Source organism: Colossoma macropomum, unplaced genomic scaffold, assembly GCF_904425465.1.
Source record: "Colossoma macropomum unplaced genomic scaffold, Colossoma_macropomum, whole genome shotgun sequence".
NCBI classification, from domain to species: domain Eukaryota; kingdom Metazoa; phylum Chordata; class Actinopteri; order Characiformes; family Serrasalmidae; genus Colossoma; species Colossoma macropomum.
The window spans coordinates 4,387,922-4,408,429 of NW_023494796.1; the positions used below are offsets into that span (position 1 = coordinate 4,387,922).

At 39.9% G+C, this 20,508-nt stretch overlaps 1 protein-coding gene and 1 pseudogene across 1 annotated transcript in view; both read right to left on the reverse strand.

Annotated features, from left to right (window-relative positions):
• LOC118817135 (zinc finger protein 850-like) overlaps positions 1 to 17,105 on the reverse strand; it is a 267,264-nt gene extending 250,159 nt beyond the window's left edge. Inside the window, 1 exon segment of the mRNA XM_036583844.1 lies at positions 17,028 to 17,105. The gene's annotated coding sequence lies outside the window, so the exon portion shown is untranslated.
• LOC118817007 lies at positions 9,127 to 17,137 on the reverse strand (annotated as a pseudogene).
• Between the last annotated feature and the right edge of the window lie 3,371 nt (positions 17,138 to 20,508).

The window sequence follows — 20,508 nt, forward strand, 5'->3', positions numbered from 1 at the left end:
TATAAGCCTGAGTGTTGGTGTGTAAATAAAGGTGACGGGGAGAAGAACTCTTGGAACAGTTGTATTTTATTCCAGTTACTTGGACCACTTGCCCGACGCTACCCATAAGGTGTGTCCCCTGCCACAGCATACTGCCAGGTTGAGGCACGCACTTTATCACATTCTTGTTTGTATTTATTTGTAGGATATGGATATTATGTCACTGAAATTAGTGTTTAGCCTGTAGCAAATGACTCAACCAAACTAGTAATATGTTCTGGTTGTAATGGGTCTTTTTAAGGTTGAACCTGATTCTCTACATTACAGATCCATGGTGTTTTTATAATGCCATTAATTATATACATTTACTTTCAGGTGTTCTTTCAGTCAATTGTGAATTGTGTGAAATTCACTGTATTTTGGAACCTTTAATTAATGAGGTGAACTCAAACACAAATACACTTTACCCTAATTTTAGATGTTTATACAGAGCTGATGTCAGAAACAGTACATTGATGGTGGTTTATTGTCTGTAGCATCAGTCTTTTAAAGACATGCGTACAAAAAACTCTGGTAAATGTGATTCAGACAGCTGCTTTATATTAGCCGGATAACCAGACAGTTTGGGATAACAGTTGCTGTTAGCAATGGCTTCTAGCTAGTGCAGCTATATATGGAGAAAGTCATCATCAAGTATCAAAGAGTCCATTATATATATAAATGTGGAGAATAAATAATAGTTTATCCATGAACAATTTGCATTTATATATGCAGCATTTAGCAGACGCTCTTAACCAAAAAGTGCTTCGTCTACCTAGAGAAAGTATCTTTGCTATCTTGTTGATACCGAGAGAAAGAGGAACAGAATTAAACACAGCACAGAGCAATACATTACAATTAGTTACTTAACTCAGTATTCATTTAAGTGTTGTATAAAGAGATGTGTCTTCAGTCTGTGTTTGAAGACCGCGAGAGACTCTGCTGTACGGACAGCCAGCGGGAGTTCGTTCCACCACCTGGATTCCAGTACACAGAAAAGTCTTGATGAGGATGGCGGGTCATTTTACATTTACGGCATTTGGCAGACACTCTTATCCAGAGCGTCTTACAATTGGATCATTTTACACAGGTAGAAAAAGGTAGTGTTGGGAGTCTTGCCCAAGGACTCTTATTGGTATAGTGTAGGGAGTTTACCAAGGTGGGGTTTGAACCCCAGTCTACAGTGTAGAAGGCAGAGGTGCTACCCCCTACACTACACCGGTCAAGCTGAGTTGTACTCCAAGTTTGAAGGGCTCGTGGTACAGTTCAAGTTTTGACCATTGTCATCAGGGAGGGAGAGGGCTGGTCTATTTTTGGCTTTGTAGGCAAGCATTAGGGCTTTAATTCTGATGCAGGCAGCTACAGGAAGCCAGTGAAGGGAGCGCAGCAGTGGGGTGACGTGGCTGAACTTTGGGAGATTGAAGACGAGCAGTGCTGCTGCATTCTGGATTCTGGAATTGCAGAGGCTTGATGGCCTGCATAGGACAACCAGCCAAGAGCGAGTTGCAGTAGTCAAGCCTTGAGACAACAAGAGACTGCACTAGTACTTGGGTGACCTCTGGAATGAGAAAAGGTTGGATCCTCCGGATGTCGTACAGGAGAAACCTGCATGACCAAGTCAGGTTCACGATATGAGCTGAGAATGATAAATGACCATCTAGAATCACACCAAGACCTCTTGCCTCTTCAGGCGGAATAATAAGAGAGTTCTCAAATGAGATGGCAGATCATGATGAGGACCTGTAGTTGCAGGGATGAAAAGCAGCTCAGTCTTGCTAGGATAGAGCTTCCGGTACTGAGCTGCCATCCATGAAGAGATGACAGTCAGACATGTTGAGATGTGACTGGAAACCTGTGTTTCAGAGGGTGAGAAAGAAAGCATTAGTTGAGTGTCATCAGCAGGTGCAGGTTAATGGTGGTGGAGTTGGTAGAAATGTCTATGGTGGGTGTCTGAGGTGGTCTTTTCAAGGGGGGTGTAGTGTGAGAGCTGTGAATGTCTGATTAGGGAGAGTATAAGATTGTGTATAGTGTTCACCCTCCAGGTCCTTGATCTTTCACTCTCTCTCCAGACAGTGTGAGTGTGAATAGGGCTTGATGGGGCAGGTAGTCATATTCATAATGAAGTCATTCTTCCTGCAGATCTTTGTCGCCTAAACAGTTAACAGTACTTCTGTACAATTAAATACAAAATCATTTTTGTTTAAGGTAATTTGTTTTTAAATAGTTAATAGGGCAACAGCATGGGGTGGGAGTTTTAGTAGAAAACATGCAAAACTGAATAACTGTGAACACTTCAGTATTAAAATTTAGGAATTTAGGGATATGTAGGAATGTCTTTTTTGGATTTTTTGGAATGCCTTTTAAATGGTCAGAGAGTTCTTGATTAGGGCTGATCTCTCACAATTATTACATAATCTCCTGACTGTGATTATTTGTGCTGTTATCATTCAAACTGACCATGATCAGTTTGTATTAGATTTCACATTTGTATCTGTCTGTAATTCTTTACTAGGCATTTGAAGATACACAACGTGTAAAATTTGATTCATTGTGATACAGAGGTTTCTTAGTATGATTTGTCAATAAGCAGAAATAAGTATTGCTTTAATATGTGCCTCATGGTCATAAGTTAATGGCAGTATGTTAATGTCTTTTACTTGTTAAATCCAGTTTATCACACTTTAGTTTTGTCTTGACTTTTTTAAAACTTTGTTGTCATGCTAGCTGTGTGGCTAACTTACATTTACATTTTCAACGTTTACATTTCAGTAAAGTCATTGATTGTTTGCTAATACGCATGACAATTGATTGTCAACTTCAGTCAAGTAGTTTAGGATTTTCTAACTTAGATAAGTAAATTATGTTGGTGAACAAAAACTCATCAAAACTCAAGGTCAAGGACATTTTAGAGGATGGTGGCATTATTATTGTCAAAGTCTACATTCAAAAGACACCTTCATGAGGCTTTACCTCAAGATGCAAACCACTGGCCCTCAAGAATAGAGAGGCCAGATTAGACTTAACTGGCTAGAAAACCTACAAAAGGGCCTGTGCAGCTCTGGAACAAGGTTTGTTGGACAGATGAAACAATTGGCAAATAATGAGAAAAGAAGAGCATGGAGAAAGAAAGGAAGGGCTCCTGATCCAAAGCACAGGACATCATCTGTAAAACATGGTGGAGGTAGTGTTATGGCATTGGCATGTATGACTGTCAGGGGAACTGGATCACTGGTGTTTACTGATGATGTGACTGCTAACAGAAGTACATTTATATTTACATCATTGAGCAGACGCTCTTATCCAGAGCGACTTACAAAAAGTGCTTTGTCTATCCAGAGAAAGTATCTTCGCTGCGTTACCAACAAGTTAGAGAGAAAGCCAGTCCTGAGCTCAGACACTGCTAGAATCAGAAAGTCATTATTGACACCTAGAGAAAAAGGAACAGAGTTAAACACAGAGCAGTGCAATACAGTACGAAGTGCTGTACAATACATTACAATCAATACTTAATTAACCTAAAATTAACCTAAAACATACCAAGAAAAACAATCCAGGAGCAAAGAAATTGAATGTTCAGTCAGCTGACCTCAACCCAGTTGAGCAGGCTTTTCAGTTACTGAAGACAAAACTTCAGGCAGAAAGACCCACGCAGCATTAAGTGATGTCCATGGGTTGCAGACTTCAGGCAGTAATTGACTGCATTCAGATATTAAAAATAATCCATGTATGTTTAATAATGTTAATTTGTCCAATTACTTGTCAGCCTGTGAAAATAGAGGACTATATAAAAATGGCTGTAATTGTTACACGCCCCAGAGTGTGTGAGGCGGGGCAACAGTTATGTTTTCCTGAGACAGGATATATAAAGAAAGGAGACAGTGAGGCAGTGGCTTTCTGTTCAAGCTCCCAATTGCATTTTTTTCTTTTTATTGAATAATCTTTAACTAAGGCTTTGGTCTTTCATTTGTCCTTTGTGCAATTTCAGTTTAGCTCTTCATATAAAAGTATATAGAGAAATATTCATGTATGAACACTCAATAGAAGCTTATTTCAGTCCTTCACATAGAAGTACAGTTAGACATGTCTAATATACATGTAGTCACAAATATGACTATATATATATATATATTTCTTACCACTTTAGCTTTATAATTCTAATACTTAGCTTTATAATTCTAATAAATAGACTTTCTCAATACTTCACATAAACACTCAACCCATTGTGCGTCCTTAAGCTCTGTTCAGCATTCTGTTCACAATACTATTCCCATTGTATTAGCTCTTTTCTGCTGTGACTGCACTTGCTAACAGTAACTTACTGAGGCTCACTGAACAAGGCAAAATGGCTAAATGCTAGCGGAGGCTCAAAGCTTGTCTACAGAAGCCAACAGGCTAATGGCAGCAGAGGCCATGGCTTACTTATAACAGCCAACTGGCTAAAGCTGACGGATTAAAGCTGGTGGAGGCGATAACTTGCTTATAAGGGCCGTCAGGCTGAAAGCTAGCGGAGGTTAAGGCTAGCGGGGTCTATGGTTTGTCCATACAAGCTAACAGGCCAAAATGAGCGGAGGTTAAGGCCAGCGGAGCTCCAGCTTGTTTATGAGGAGTAACAGGCTAAAGCTGGCGGAGGTTAAGGCCAGCGGAGCTCCAGCTTGTTCATGAGGAGTAACAGGCTAAAGCTGGCGGAGGTTAAGGCCAGCGGAGCTCCAGCTTGTTCATGAGGAGTAACAGGCTAAAGATAGCGGAGGTTAAGGCCAGCGGAGCTCCAGCTTGTTTATGAGGAGTAACAGGCTAAAGCTGGCAGAGGTTAAGGCCAGCGGAGCTCCAGCTTGTTTATGAGGAGTAACAGGCTAAAGTTAGCAGTGCCTACAGCTTGTTTATAAGGGCAAACAGGACAGACTTATTAGAGATTATAGCTATTATTCCTTTTAGCGTTAGTGATATGAACTTCACAGTCCCTTAAGCAGTACCAATTTATCCACTTACTCTCTCCAAAAGCACACGGAACCACCATAAACTATTATAAGCTGAAATGTTTTAAAACTTGGTAAAAGAACAACCAGGCAATGAGCGTCCGCCATTTCACAGTTTTTGGATGGCACGTACTTCACAAAATTGTACTATAATTTACACATACTCAATGTTTCTCACCATCAAATAACCTCTTCCTATTATAGGTCCCTTCTAACTCAAAATATAGTGCTTTTGTGAACTTATTTCATTTCCCTACCTGAGACAGGATATATAAAGAAAGGAGATGGTGAGGCAGTGGCTTTCTGTTCAAGCTCCCAATTGCATTTGAGAGGTTTTCCCCGAACTGCTCAAAGCCACAAACTGGCGTCTGCCACTGCTACAGCACCCCCTAATGGCAGGGGTTATTCTTACCTTCTTACTTTGGTCTTTCATTTGTCCTTTGTGCAATTTCAGTTTAGCTCTTCATATAAAAGTATATAGAGAAATATTCATGTATGAACACTCAATAGAAGCTTATTTCAGTCCTTCACATAGAAGTACAATTAGACATGTCTAATATACATGTAGTCACAAATATGACTATATATATATATTTCTTACCACTTTAGCTTTATAATTCTAATAAATAGACTTTCTCAATACTTCACATAAACACTCAACCCATTGTGCGTCCTTAAGCTCTGTTCAGCATTCTGTTCACAATACTATTCCCATTGTATTAGCTCTTTTCTGCTGTGACTGCACTTCATTCATTGGACTTGACCAAAATACTGAACCCAAGCTAATTTAAATGTAAAACAAAGTAAACATCATCACAATTACTAAAATGACTTCTTTTCTTTTCATAATCAGGTGAGTATTACATCAATGAAGGCAAACTGCCAGTGTAAACTGGTTTAAAGCTGCAGGTCAGTCAGTCAATGCTAACAGTAACTTACTGAGGCTCACTGAACAAGGCAAAATGGCTAAATGCTAGCGGAGGCTCAAAGCTTGTCTACAGAAGCCAACAGGCTAATGGCAGCAGAGGCCATGGCTTAATTATAACAGCCAACTGGCTAAAGCTGACGGAGATTAAAGCTGGTGGAGGCGATAACTTGCTTATAAGGGCCGTCAGGCTAAAGCTAGCGGAGGTTAAGGCTAGCGGGGTCTATGGTTTGTCCATACAAGCTAACAGGCCAGCGGAGCTCCAGCTTGTTTATGAGGAGTAACAGGCTAAAGCTAGCGGAGGTTAAGGTCAGCGGAGCTCCAGCTTGTTTACGAGTAACAGGCTAAAGCTGGCGGAGGTTAAGGCCAGCGGAGCTCCAGCTTGTTCATAAGGAGTAACAGGCTAAAGCTGGCGGAGGTTAAGGCCAGCGGAGCTCCAGCTTGTTCATGAGGAGTAACAGGCTAAAGCTGGCGGAGGTTAAGGCCAGCGGAGCTCAAGCTTGTTTATGAGGAGTAACAGGCTAAAGCTAGCGGAGGTTAAGGCCAGCGGAGCTCCAGCTTGCTTATGAGGAGTAACAGGCTAAAGTTAGCAGTGCCTACAGCTTGTTTATAAGGGCAAACAGGACAGACTTATTAGAGATTATAGTTATTAGTCTTTTAGCAGTACCAATTTATCCACTTACTCTCTCCGAAAGCACACAGAACCACCATAAACTATTATAAGCTGAAATGTTTTGAAACTTGGTAAAAGAACAACCAGGCAATGAGCGTCCGCCATTTCACAGTTTTTGGATGGCACATACTTCACAAAATTGTACTATTATTTACACATACTCAATGTTTCTCACCATCAAATAACCTCTTCCTATTATAGGTCCCTTCTAACTCAAAATATAGTGCTTTTGTGAACTTATTTCATTTCCCTACCTGAGACAGGACATATAAAGAAAGGAGACAGTGAGGCAGTGGCTTTCTGTTCAAGCTCCCAATTGCATTTGAGAGGTTTTCCCCGAACTGCTCAAAGCCACAAACTGGCGTCTGCCACTGCTACAGCACCCCCTAATGGCAGGGGTTATTCTTACCCATACATTAACATAAAGAAAATGTCATGTCAAATAAAACACATGTACATTTACATATATAAAAAATAACAAAAATGTGAAAACAACTACAGTGTGTCACATAATTAATAAAACGTTGATGCAATGATTCTGTTAAAACAAATTTAAGACAAAAGTCTAAACTTCAATCAAATCTTGATTGCTTTATTGCCATTGTGGTGGTGTACAGAGGCAAAATTACAAAAACCATCGCTATCTATATACTTACGGACCTGACTAGATACATCTACAGCTTTAGGCCTTTATTAAAGCGATACCTAATTCTCTGCTCAGTTCCTGTATCTGAAAATCTCAAGCTGTGAATCTGTGTACAAAGATATATGGAATTAAAGTCCATATACACTGGCATGCAATAGTTTGGTCAAGATTTCTGTTACTGTGAACAGCTAATTTTCAGGTTCAATAGAACAAAAAGTGCCTGAAACAAAAGTTTGGGTGCGCTGTCTGGTCATCACTTAACGCCCCCTTTTAGATGTCTGTTGTAATATTTAGAAGTCTTTCAGCTATTTAAATGCAATGAACTTTCTGTGAGATTCTTGGGCTGTCGTGCAATGCTCTTTTAATGTCAATCCACAGATTCTGGATGATATTCAGGTCAGAGGGCTTTGAGGGCCATGGCAAACCTTCAGTTTGAGCCTCTTGCTGTAGTCCATTGTAGATTTTGTGGTGTGTTTAGGATCATTATCCTGTTGTAGAAGCGATCCTCTTCAAGTAACATCATCAGCTTTTTTTTAGAGACTAATGTCTAATATTTGCTTGCATGCCTGTCTGTAGAGTCATGAATGTCCCACACCTTTTCTTATTGCAGGACAGTTTTCTAACAGTTCTCTCACTAACCCCTTAAATTGAGGCCAATTGATGCCCAAGATTAGACGACAGGAAAGGTGAGGATCAACTGCCACCTTAACACAATGTGTTTCACTCCTAAAATCAACAGTTAATGGCACAAGTGGATAATCATTAATGTCCCAGTGAATGTCCCTCACTGAATGTTCACACGATAAGCCTTCTCTAATTTCATATCTTGAATCAAGTATTGGTGAACTGTGCTTTAATTTTAGCTGGAATCAACCAAGGTGCACCCCCTTGAATACTCTGGTATATGGTGCATCTCTATTCAATCGGGCAAGTGGTGTGGTGATGCGGGAACCTGGATCAGTGTCCCGACCTCAAAGTGGTCCTGGAAGTGCATGGGCTCCCAGCAGTGCCAACACACCTGCCCAGGCTTCACCCCAGTTCTTGTGGGCTTAGCCAGTCCCACCTGTGTAGATACAGAAGGTTAATGTTGAGAATAGCTGGGAGGAGTCTGAGAGAGATAGGAGGGGGAGAATCGGGACGGTTACATTGGACTCGAGTGCAAGAAAGGGGTTTAGAGGCCAAAGCATGGTGCAGGAAGGGGAAGAGACAGAGAGGGGCTGCGGGCTAAGGGCTCCTGGCCCAGGGTCTGCTGCCATATGTGCCTCCACCAGCTTGGTGACTTCTTCCAGTAACTCTTGCTGGTGGCACTGGAACCATGCTGCTGTCACCTATGGCAGAAAGCAAATAATTGCTCCATTACCACAAAGTCAAGGACTTTCTCAGAGTCACATTCGTCAGACAGAAGCCATCACCTGCAGAAGTCACAGAGCTGCTGTGCAAATGCAAAGGGCCCATAGAACTCCTGCAGCATCAGCAAGCAGAACTACTGTATGTGTTGTTTGGGAGTCAACTGAAACAACTGAAGGACAGCCTTTTTCAGCTCGTCGCACTCCAGCTGCAGATGAGCAGGGACCTGTTGGGTGGTGAGGTGGGCTTCCCCCATTATATCAGGGGGAACAGCAGGAATCTGTGGGAGTGTAGACCTCTAAGCTGCTGTTTATCTAAGAGAGTAGATAGCATGGCATGACTTTAATATCTTTGTTTGATAGGCTACCCTAAAAGTTCATGATGAACAGAAATTTTAAGGCCATTACTAAGAAGGAGCATGTTTGGGAAAGCTTAGCTCTAAAAATCTAGAGACGTCCCTGCTCATAAGCTAAAGCAGGATAAAGCTTATCTAGTGTTGGAAAGATTTACCACAGATTGAAATAGACATCACATACACAAAGGATAGCTTCAATAAAGGGTTTATTTATTCATGAACTAGTACATAATGCATTACAAGGTAAACATGCATTAAATGGTGGATTTTCTCTGATATACATACAGGAATCAGATACATTAAATTTATCTGAGGGATACTCTAATTCAGTTTACTAAAATATTGTAGCGACCCTTTGCTGGCCCTTTGAAGCTCATGAAGTCCAGAGGATCATGGGAGGCAAGGGCCATCCAAAAAAGGGGCTGAATGTTAAAACATTGTTAAAACACCATTGTCTGTTAGTTAAAAGGTATGTGTATGTGTTACTTGTGTTATCCTGTGTTGGAAAGTGAGGTTATTGCGTGGGCGTTTTGTGTTGCAGGCTGGTCATTGTGAGGGTGAAGTGTATGGCTAGTGGTGACCTCCCCAGTAAGTTTGTGCTTATGTAAGTGTCTTTTCTGTTGTATCAATTAAAATAACTTCATGCAGCAGAATCATGGCCTACATGTAGAGGTTACCTACATGCTACTGTATGCAAGCCACTCCTTTTGGGGTGGAGACAGGGGTTTGATAGGTTTTAGCATATGAGGTTAATGAATAAGCCATTTGAAATTCATAAAGGAGACATGGCTTTTTAGTCCCCATGAATCCATTGAACATAATTATTTAGCTTTGGTCCTGAATCTACTCAGCATAAACATAATACATGGAAAGCCATTCTGATAGACAATCTGACAATCATATTACTACAGTCTATATCATTTCTTATGCAAACACATTTCACTTACATTAACAAATACACCTTTAAAAAGAAAATGAATTATTAAGATTACACTATTAATGTTGGCAGAAAACAAATACAGTAGTTTTGAGGGACAGAATTGCATCATCCTCCTGACTAATAGAAAACAATTAAACTTGTAAGTAAACTTAAAAAATGGAAAGACAGAAAAATAAAGAAGAAAGAAATAAAACCATGCATTTCAACATTATAACTAGCTCTTCATTAAGCTTATGGCAATTTCTGATTGAGAGTAACAATTATGACAAATGACACAGAAAACTCTTTGTGCAGAATAATTGATATGTAACCAAAATACAAGTCGTCTGAAAGTCTGAGATTCAGATCTGAATTCAGTCACTGGATGGCACTGTGGACACAAGATAGAAACAGAGTCTTTTATAAAAACAATTTCTCAGCTTTGGAGTGCAGCATGGGCATGATTCTTGAATCCTTCATCATAAAGCGTTCTTGTGTTTAGAGGTAGTTCTGAGTTAATATTAATTTGAGAGGTTTCAAGCAAATCATGACTTGATTCAAACAAAAGGAAAGATTTGTCATAAAAGCTGAAAAAAAGCTGATTAAAGAAAGAAATAGCAGGCTGAGAGAGAGAGAGAGAGAGAGAGAGAGAGAGAGAGAGAGAGAGAGAGAGAAATACAAAGAACCAAGCTCACGGTCAAATGTGTGTGAAAACATCGACCACTGCATCAGAAATACTATACTAGCTTAGATCTGCTAAATTAGAAAGTAAAAGCCTCTTATTATTGAATGTGAAGCTTCTTGGTTGTTATCCACATATAATACAAATGAAACTCATTGAAACACCAATGGGTGTACAAACTTTAGGTTTGGCTTATTGTTCAGGATTTTATGCTTTACATTTTACATAAGTATAAAACACCAGTAGGTGGTTTTCAGTATAAACAGCTTGAAATGAGGCCTGAAACCACTGTTTCCTGCAGACTTTAACTCTTGAGATGTGCTATGGTAATGGTGGGATGTGTTGGCCATTTCCAAAACTGCCCTTAGTGCACTTGTGGGTCTTTACAGTATTAAAATGTTTGAAACTCTTCCCACACTCTGAGCAGTGATACGGTTTCTCTCCTGTGTGGACACGCTGGTGTATTTTGAGATTACTCTTTTGATTAAAACTCTGTCCACACTCTGAGCAGTGATACGGTTTCTCTCCTGTGTGGATGCGCTGGTGTGTTTTGAGAGAACTCTGTACACTAAAAGTCTTCCCACACTCTGTGCAGTGATACGGTTTCTCTCCGGTGTGGACGCGCTGGTGTGTTTTGAGAGCACTCTGTACAGTAAAAGTCTTCCTACACACCAAGCAGTGATACAGTTTCTCTCCTGTGTGAATGCGCTGGTGTAGTTTGAGACTGCTCTGTTGATTAAAACTCTTCCCACACTCTGAGCAGTGATATGGTTTCTCTCCTGTGTGGATGCGCTGGTGTGTTTTGAAACAACTCTGTTGATTAAAACTCTTCCCACACTCTGAGCAGTGATACGGTTTCTCTCCTGTGTGAATGCGCTGGTGTGTTTTGAAACTACTCTGTTGATTAAAACTCTTGCCCACACTCTGAGCAGTGATACGGTTTAACTCCTGTGTGGATGCGCTGGTGTGTTTTGAAACAACTCTGATGATTAAAACTCTTCCCACACTCTGAGCAGTGATACGGTTTCTCTCCGGTGTGAATGCGCTGATGTACATTAAGATTACTCTGTTTAGTAAAACTCTTGCCACACTCTGAGCAGTAATAAGGTTTCTCTCCTGTGTGGATGCGCTGGTGTGTTTTGAGATGACTCTGTACAGTAAAACTCTTCCCACACACCAAGCAGTGATACGGTTTCTCTCCGGTGTGAATGCGCTGGTGTGTTTGGAGATGATTTTGTTTAGTAAAACTCTTCCCACACTCTGAGCAGTAATAAGGTTTCTCTCCTGTGTGAATGCGCTGGTGTGTTTGGAGATGATTTTGTTTAGTAAAACTCTTCCCACACTCTGAGCAGTAATAAGGTTTCTCTCCTGTGTGAATGCGCTGATGTGTTTGGACATGACTCTGTGTAGTAAAACTCTTCCCACACTCTGAGCAGTAATAAGGTTTCTCTCCTGTGTGAATGCGCTGATGTGTTTGGACATGACTCTGTGTAGTAAAACTCTTTCCACACTCTGAGCAGTGATACGGTTTCTCTCCTGTGTGAATGCGCTTGTGTGTTTTGAGAGAACTCTGTTCAGTAAAAGTCTTTCCACACGCTGAGCAGTGATACGGTTTCTCTCCTGTGTGAATGCGCTTGTGTGTTTTGAGAGAGCTCTGTTCAGTAAAAGTCTTTCCACACTCTGAGCAGTGATAAGGTTTCTCTCCTGTGTGAATGCGCTTGTGTGTTTTGAGAGAACTCTGTTCAGTAAAAGTCTTTCCACACTCTGAGCAGTGATAAGGTTTCTCTCCTGTGTGAATGCGCTGGTGTGTTTTGAGATTACTCTGTACAGTAAAAGTCTTTCCACACTCTGAGCAGTGATACGGTTTCTCTCCTGTGTGGATGCGCTGGTGTGTTTTGAGATTACTCTGTACAGTAAAAGTCTTTCCACACTCTGAGCAGTGATACGGTTTCTCTCCTGTGTGAATGCGCTGGTGTGTTTTGACAGCACTCTGTACAGCAAAAGTCTTTCCACACTCTGAGCAGTGATACGGTTTCTCTCCTGTGTGAATGCGCTGGTGTGTTTTGAGAGCTCTCTGTACAGTAAAACTCTTCCCACACTCTGAGCAGTGATACGGTTTCTCTCCTGTGTGGATGTACTGGTGTGTTTTGAGAGCTCTCTGTACAGTAAAACTCTTCCCACACTCTGAGCAGTGATACGGTTTCTCTCCTGTGTGGATGCGCTGGTGTACTTTGAGATTACTTGGTGTAGTAAAACTCTGTCCACACTCTGTGCAGTGATACGGTTTCTCTCCTGTGTGGATGTGCTGGTGTACTTTGAGATGACTCGGTGTAGTAAAACTCTTCCCACACTCCAAGCAGTAGTGATTTCTCTCCTTGCTGTGTTTCTGTGCTTGTCTGTGAGATGTCTTCATGTGGAGGGTCCTGGAACGTCTTCTAAATGCCATATTATTATATATATATCACCAGTATCACCAGCAGGTTAACTTTCCTCTTGGTGGAATGTCCTGCCGTGTTTACAAAAAACGCATTTAAGCTGAGTAGAAAAGCGCAGATGAAGACTTCATACTGGGCATCTTTAATTTCTGTAAGAAAAAAAAAAAGAAATATAAGCTCAATCTGCAATGAAACAAAACTAGTCTAATACAAATCAAGAATTCCATCAACTGGCAGAAAATGTAAAGAAAGAATTAACATCCATCATATGAGGAAAAGCCAATAACCTAATTACTCAATTTTCTTTACATATAAACCTCTCAATATTCTACACATATAAACCACTGATGTCATGTTGAAAAGCAGTGTGTCATGTTGCTATACCAATACCAATAATACCAATAACTTAGCTAAATTGATTGTGATTATTCAAAAACCACCAGCATTCCATACTGTGGTCAACAAAGTGATCCCAAACTCAATATGTTTCATCCTTCATATATTTTTTACTGAATGTAACAAGATCCTCTGCTTTACAAGGTAAAAGAGCTGACATAAAAATTTTGCTACATGTGTATTTTTTTTTCTCAGAGCTTATTCGTCTTATTAGGCCTTACTCCAAGTCATGTATAGACAATTCAGTGCATAATAAATTGTGTTCCGTCAAACCTCTTGGAGTGTTTACACTTCACAGTCATGGACCCTTTCAAAACTATAGGTTAGTGACTGTTACAAAACAAAACAAAACAAAAATATAAAATATCAATACTTCCTCCTTATAAACTTCCATTGACTGAAAAGGCATTAATAAATGAAAGGCAAGGACATCTATTTAAGTCATGGGTCTAAACTTCCAAAAAAGTCTCCGCAGTTGCAAGTGAAGATGAGTCATGGCTCACCACTTTGTGCCACACTTTGTGACAGAACCATCAAGCAGTTCAAAAAGAACATTAACAAGATTGCTAAGAATTTGGGTCTTTCACCATCTACCCTACATTAAATTGTGAAATCCAGAGAAATCTCAGTCTGTGAAGATGACTGTTGAATATGCGTGACCTTGGAGCCTTTTGATGGCACTGCATGAGAAACTGTGATGCTGCTGTGTTAAATACAGCCACATGGGCTCAGGAGTACTTTGGAAAACTGTTATCACTAAACACAGTACGCCACTGGATCAAAAAATGCAACTTGAAACACTTTTAAGCAAGGAGAAAGCCATTCATCAATTCTATGAAGAAACACTGCTGAGTTCACTGGGCCCGAGCTCATGTCAGACGGTCTGAGAGACAGTGTAAATGTGTCCTGTGGTCAGATGAGTCCATGTTTCAGCTTGTTTATGAGATAAATGGACGTCAAGGTGAAAAAGCCAAGATTTGTCATGGTACGAGGTGCATCAGTGGCCATGGTTTGGGTCACTTGCATTTATGTGAAGGTACCACTGACACAGAGGAGTGTATTAGGATTTTAGAGGGACATATGCTGCCTTCAAAACAATGTTTTATCTTGAGATGTCCATGATTTTTATTAGCAAGACAATGCCTGGCCTCATCATGCACATGTTAAAATAGTGTGGCTGTATGGAGACAGTGTGCTTGAATGGCCTGTCTGCAGTCCAAGTAACTTCTGCTTCTCTTTTAGAACTGCAGTAGCCACCATGCTGCAATGAAAAAAAGACACGACCCGTCTTACTCGCCCCGAACAGCTGTACCGCACCGGCACATTTCAAGCCTTCCTGTGTTGCTAGGAGATAGATTTGCTGCCTGTCCGGCTATGGACATGTTGCTGACATTGTCAGTCACAAGAGCAAGTTTTTTGTTTTGTGAATTCCCCTCTTCACATGCTTTTCTCAGCACTGTCCCAATATTTACTCCTGTATGTGTGTCGTTCAAAACGCATGTTTGAAGAACGTAATTCTTAATTTGCCAGTCAGAATCAATGAAATGACAGGTTAAGGTTATGTACGCTTCTATGGTACACGACGTTCAGCCATCTGTTGTGTTGCGGTTCGCTCTGCGTTTTATGTCATCTTGTACTTCTTGATACAGTTTAGGTATGCAGCTTTCACTGAAGTGTAGTCCAGAGGGAATGTTGTATTCCGGCTCCAGCGTGTGCAGAAGTTCATGAAGGCTTTCATTTTCTACTACACTATAGGGCCGCATATCCTTGCAAATGAAATAGGAGATGGCAGACGTAATACTGATCACTCTTTTGAAAGTAGTTTGGTCATTTCACTTTTTTCTTACTTGAGTCTTTTTTTCAATGGTATCCTTGGTTAACGTCATTTACTACTACTAAACAATAGTACTAAGCAAAGTAGCTTTAGTGCTGTACAGATTTACAGTAAAACTCTTTGTTTAGCTGACCGCATTTCACAATGTTAATTGCATTTGTTTACAGTATCTACTCACTGTTACGTTGTTTTCTGCTTATGACTGCTGTATTGGACATTTAATAAAATGGTCAAATTAGATTTGGTCTGCATTTGTGAGCTCATAGAAATATAACAGATTGTGTGGAATCACATCGAATCGTGTCGCAAAACAAACAAGTACTGTACCAAATCGCATCGCGGCAATTTTCCAAGTATCAAAAATGATCCTATTGTTGATTAAAAGAATCGATGTAAGATCGTATCATGATGAATCTCTCAATTTACACCCCTACTACATTTTACAGCACTAATCAAAGACCTACTACATCAGAAATTAACTAAGGCCTATAGTTATTTTAATACTGTGTTTAGAGTTATTCAGTTTTGCGTGTTTGCTACCAAAGCACCTACCCTATTAAACAATTAGAATAAAAACCATCTTTTTACCTAAAACACCACTGAATCTGAATTTATTGGTATAGAAGTACTGTTTACTGATAAAACTACAAGGATCTGCAGGAAGAATGACTTCATCATGAATGTGACTACCTGCCCCCTCACACCCTATTTACACTCTTGCTATACACAATCTTATACTCTTCCTAATCTGCACCTCCACAGACATTCACAGCTCTCACACTACACCCCTCTAAACAGACCACCTCCAACACCCACCATAGACACTCTTACCAGCTCTTAATCTACCAGCCATTAACCTGCACCCCCCACCCAGATATTCACAGATCATTTATACTGTTCTATAATAAACTACTATTTATTCTCCACATTTGTACATATAATGGACTCTTTTTGATGATGAATTCAACAGACTTTGTTTATATTTAGCCACACTAGCTAAAAGCCATTGATAACAAACTGTTATCCAGCTAACATAAAGCAGCTGTCTGAGTCACGTTTACCTGAGATTTTGTACTCAGTTCTTTAAAAGGCTGATGCTACAGACAATAAAACCACCAATAATACAATTTCTCTGACATCAGCTCAGTATAAAGAGCTAACATTAGTGTAAAGTCTATTTGTGTTTGTGTTTAAGTTCACCTCATTAATAAAAAGTCCTAAAAAACAGAGAATTTCATATAATTTACAATTTACTAAAAGAACTTCTCAAAGTCAATATATGCAGTTCATGTCATTGTAAAGACACCAGTACTAGTTTGGTTGAGTCATTTGCTACAGGATAAATGCACATTTTAAAAAGATTATAATACTAAGCAGTGACATTAAAATCCATATCCTACACATAAATACAAACAAGAATAATCACTTAATCACGTGATCAACTGCTGCAGCCAGTGTATAAACCCACTTTAAGCTTCGTGTATTCTTATAAAAACACCTCCATATCATACACAGAAAGGGAAAAGCCACATCTGCTGCTCCTCAGACACACAGCCCATTTACAAACCACCATCTGAGACACCCAAACACACACAAATTAAGATATTTACATTAACTATCTGAATATTTCAGACGGTAGACATTAATAAACACAGCGTGAAGAAACACATAAGTTCCCCAAACCCGGTCACAGCAGCTCCTCCTCTAAATCACTGCAGGATGAGCAGCGTTTCCATCAATGAGGCTCTAACAGACATTTAAAGACCCTCATCAGTCAGTTACACCGACATATAAGGACTGAAACCAGCTTAAAGCAGCACTTACAGCTCTTTAATCTCAGACTGAGTCTCCGTTTCAGAGTCTCCCCCAAACACACCGCGCTGTCCTCATGGAGTTCCACCAGTTCCATAGCATCCGTGTTCGTGGCCCACCGTAAGACCCCTATTACACGGGAACCACGTATTCACCCTAAAATATGCTCCTCCCACATTAGCTGACACAGCCTGTACCTCCCACCACAAACAACTGGCAGAAAAGGGAGATCAGAATGCAGCTGCTAGCCTTCCGTTAGCTACAGCAGAGCTAAAACACGGCCCATCACACTCACAGCACATAGAAAAGATCTGGAAAAATAAAATACATCAATAAAATGAAGTATATTTTAAAAAGAAACCTTTGATAGAAGAAGGTAAAAACACTCTTTCAATAAGTTGAGGTGGTAGTGTCTAGGAGTGCCCTGTGTGCTCTGTGTGTGCAGGGGCTAGGAATGTGAATTGGGGGGCTAGGAATGTGAATTGGTCCATTGGGAGAGGGCCTCTTACTTTATCCCTTCTTCTCTTAGGTCCAAATAGATGAGATCATTTTAAAAAGAACCATATGCTCTGTCTCCTGTTTCAACAACAAGAACCATATATATATATGCTGTTGGTCAGTCTGTTCGGGAGGGGACATTTAGAATTGGCACAGATCCTCTCTCAGGTACTCTATAGTGCTTGATATGATACTGTTTTACTATGTAATAAACCCTTTTACTGGCAACTCAGTATCGGCGGATACTATCTTCTTAACGGTAAGACATGTGTATATCGGTCACTGCGTGAAAGTGGGCTTAGAGAAATAGTCGGATCAGGTTAGAAAATAAAAAGGGGGAACGAGAAGTGAAAAGTAAAAGCCCAGGGCCCTGGGGAATTGGATTAAGGGGAAAATAGTTTACTGGGAAAAAAGAAGTTAAAGAAAATAGAGAAGAGACGTGAAGAGTTAAAAAGAATAGAAAGGATAAGAGTTAAAGAGAATAAAAGAAGTTAAAGAGCATAGTGATGATATGAGTGAAAAGAGAAATAAGAAAAGGGAAGAGAATAGAGATGATAAGAGTTAAAAGTGAAAAGGAGCCGCAGATTTGGACCAAAGCCCTCTGGGAGGCGGTTTTAGACGGGCCTAAAATCCTGGAAAATCACTAGGTGAATTTCTGGGTCAGTTCTAAGGAACTGGAGGTGTGGAAGGGAAAATTCAATTATAAAGTTCCCACTCGAACACTAGTTGACGAAGCAGCTTTTTATTGAATATTCACACCTCATAAAGGTAGCATAAATTTAGAAGAAAAAGAGAAAAAGGAGCGGCAGGAAAAAGCATGCTATAGGATAAATGTTTTGTTCTGTGTCTTCTGTGTCTGTGAGAGCGCTGTGTGTGCTTCTGTGTGAGGGGGATTGCCCCCCCCTTACTGGGCGTGTGCGGAGCTGGCTTCTCCGTATGCGTATGTGTGTGTGTGTGTGGTGCTTGACTTGGAGGTGCTCCAGCTGTGTGACTGGCTTTAAGAATGTATAAATGATAATTTGTAAAAAAAAAAAATATGAACCTCTATGAGAGGGCATTTCCCTGATATCGTTAATACCATGAGCTTTCCTGGGGGACATTGTTAGATTTAAGATTTAAGATAAAGTTAAGATTTATGAGCCTCATAAAGAATAAGAGGACTTTTATAAATTAGTATCCATGAGCCTCATTCAGGGGACTTGATAATAATAATAATAATAATAAGCTTCATGAGCCCCCAAGAAGGACGTTTATAATTTTAGAGATGAGTGGAGAGACCAGTGAGGATGTTTGTGTGTGTGGGTGAAGAAAATTGAATGAGTATGTGAGGTGTTGGAGTGAAATAAACTGAAATGTCTTTTTTGATGATAATTTGGTGTTTAAAGGAGGAAAACATTTGTTATAGATAAAAAATGACCTAAGTGTTGGCAGATAATGGGCGTAAATCATATTGGATAGTTTTTGTGTGGTCCATAATACCTAGTGGGTTCATTTGATACTTGATTCTGATCTGTTTTTTCCTTTGTCCGCCTATGGTGTGAGGATGGAGGGACTAGAGAAAGGAAGGGGGGGAGCCCAGCAGCTCCAGTGCTGACACGGATTGACCGCATACCCATCTGGCTCCAATCTGATTAAGGCCAGTGTGTTTTATCCACAAAACTCTTTTTGACAAATACCTGCATTTTAAATATATGTATGTATGCTTATTTATAGTCATTATTGTTGATATATATACAATCTGCTTCATTTATAGGCTATTATAAGAATATTTCTCTATTTGGGGGTTAAAGAGTATAACTATGTGTTTATATGATACTAGGGGCTGTAGTTTAAGGGAAAAAGAGAGGTTTGGCAACAGACTGACTGTTCAAGGTATTTAATTAATTAAGGCAACATACTTAGTTGGTTTAAACTCTGTTAAGAATGGCAAATATGAGTTTTATTGTTTGTGCATGGTTTATTCTGATTTGAGCAGCGCTGGGGATTCAATGTTGAGACTATTGGATGATTTAAGGTGCAGGGGTTTGAACATTGGGTGATAAATAGGTGATTGTCTTGCTGCAAATAGGAACACATCGGGTGATAGCTGGTCCCTTGTGGGTGTGTGATTACTTTGAGCTTTGTATAGGATTAGATTTTTATTTGTTGGATATTTGAGGAAATTTTATTTGCAATTAGGCAGATTATTTGTGTGTTTGGTCCATATTATAGGTGGATTTATTGAAGTGAATTGCTAATTACATTAATGTTTCCGATTTCTTTGGAGTTGGCAAATTTCTTTCATTTTTACTGATGTGGTAAATTAGTGGTTTGAAAACAGAGAGAAAGGGAGAAGTAATTTTAATTTTAGTAAATAGTCTTAATTCACAATAAGGGAACATAAGGGAGTAGTTACAATGTCGACAAAGGACATTAAAATTTCGAAAGTAATCACGCCTGTTGATGTAGTGCAGAAGAATAATCCTTTAGTTAAAGGCATTGCAAAGATATCGGAGAAATGGCATAAGCGTTGGTCTGAAATTGACCAACCATGGCCAGTGGAGGGGACCCTTAATCCAGATGTAATTAAAACAATGCAGGTGCTTGTGTCCACATATAAGGCACATCAAAAGAAGGGTAAAAAGGGGGAAAAACGTTAAGAAAAGAGACAAGTAGAGCTTGGTATTCTCCAGTTGTTTGAAAACAAGGAACAGAAAAGGATAAAAGGAACAGAAAAGGATAAAAGCGGCCAAAGATAAGAGAGATAGAGGTGCAGAAGAAATAGGAGAAAATGTAAAGGAAAGAGAAAAATTAATGGCAGAAATTAAAGCACCTTTCTCACATATGGATCCAGTAAAGAGACCCCCACATTATGAGAAGGAGGTGACGTTTAAGGAAATCTATCCCCAGCTCCCATTGATCAGCCAGGAAGGTGAATATCGCATCAGAGATGAGGATGACCGGATAATTGAAACAGGTCAAGCGGAAACAACTATAAAGATGTATCCAAGTTCCA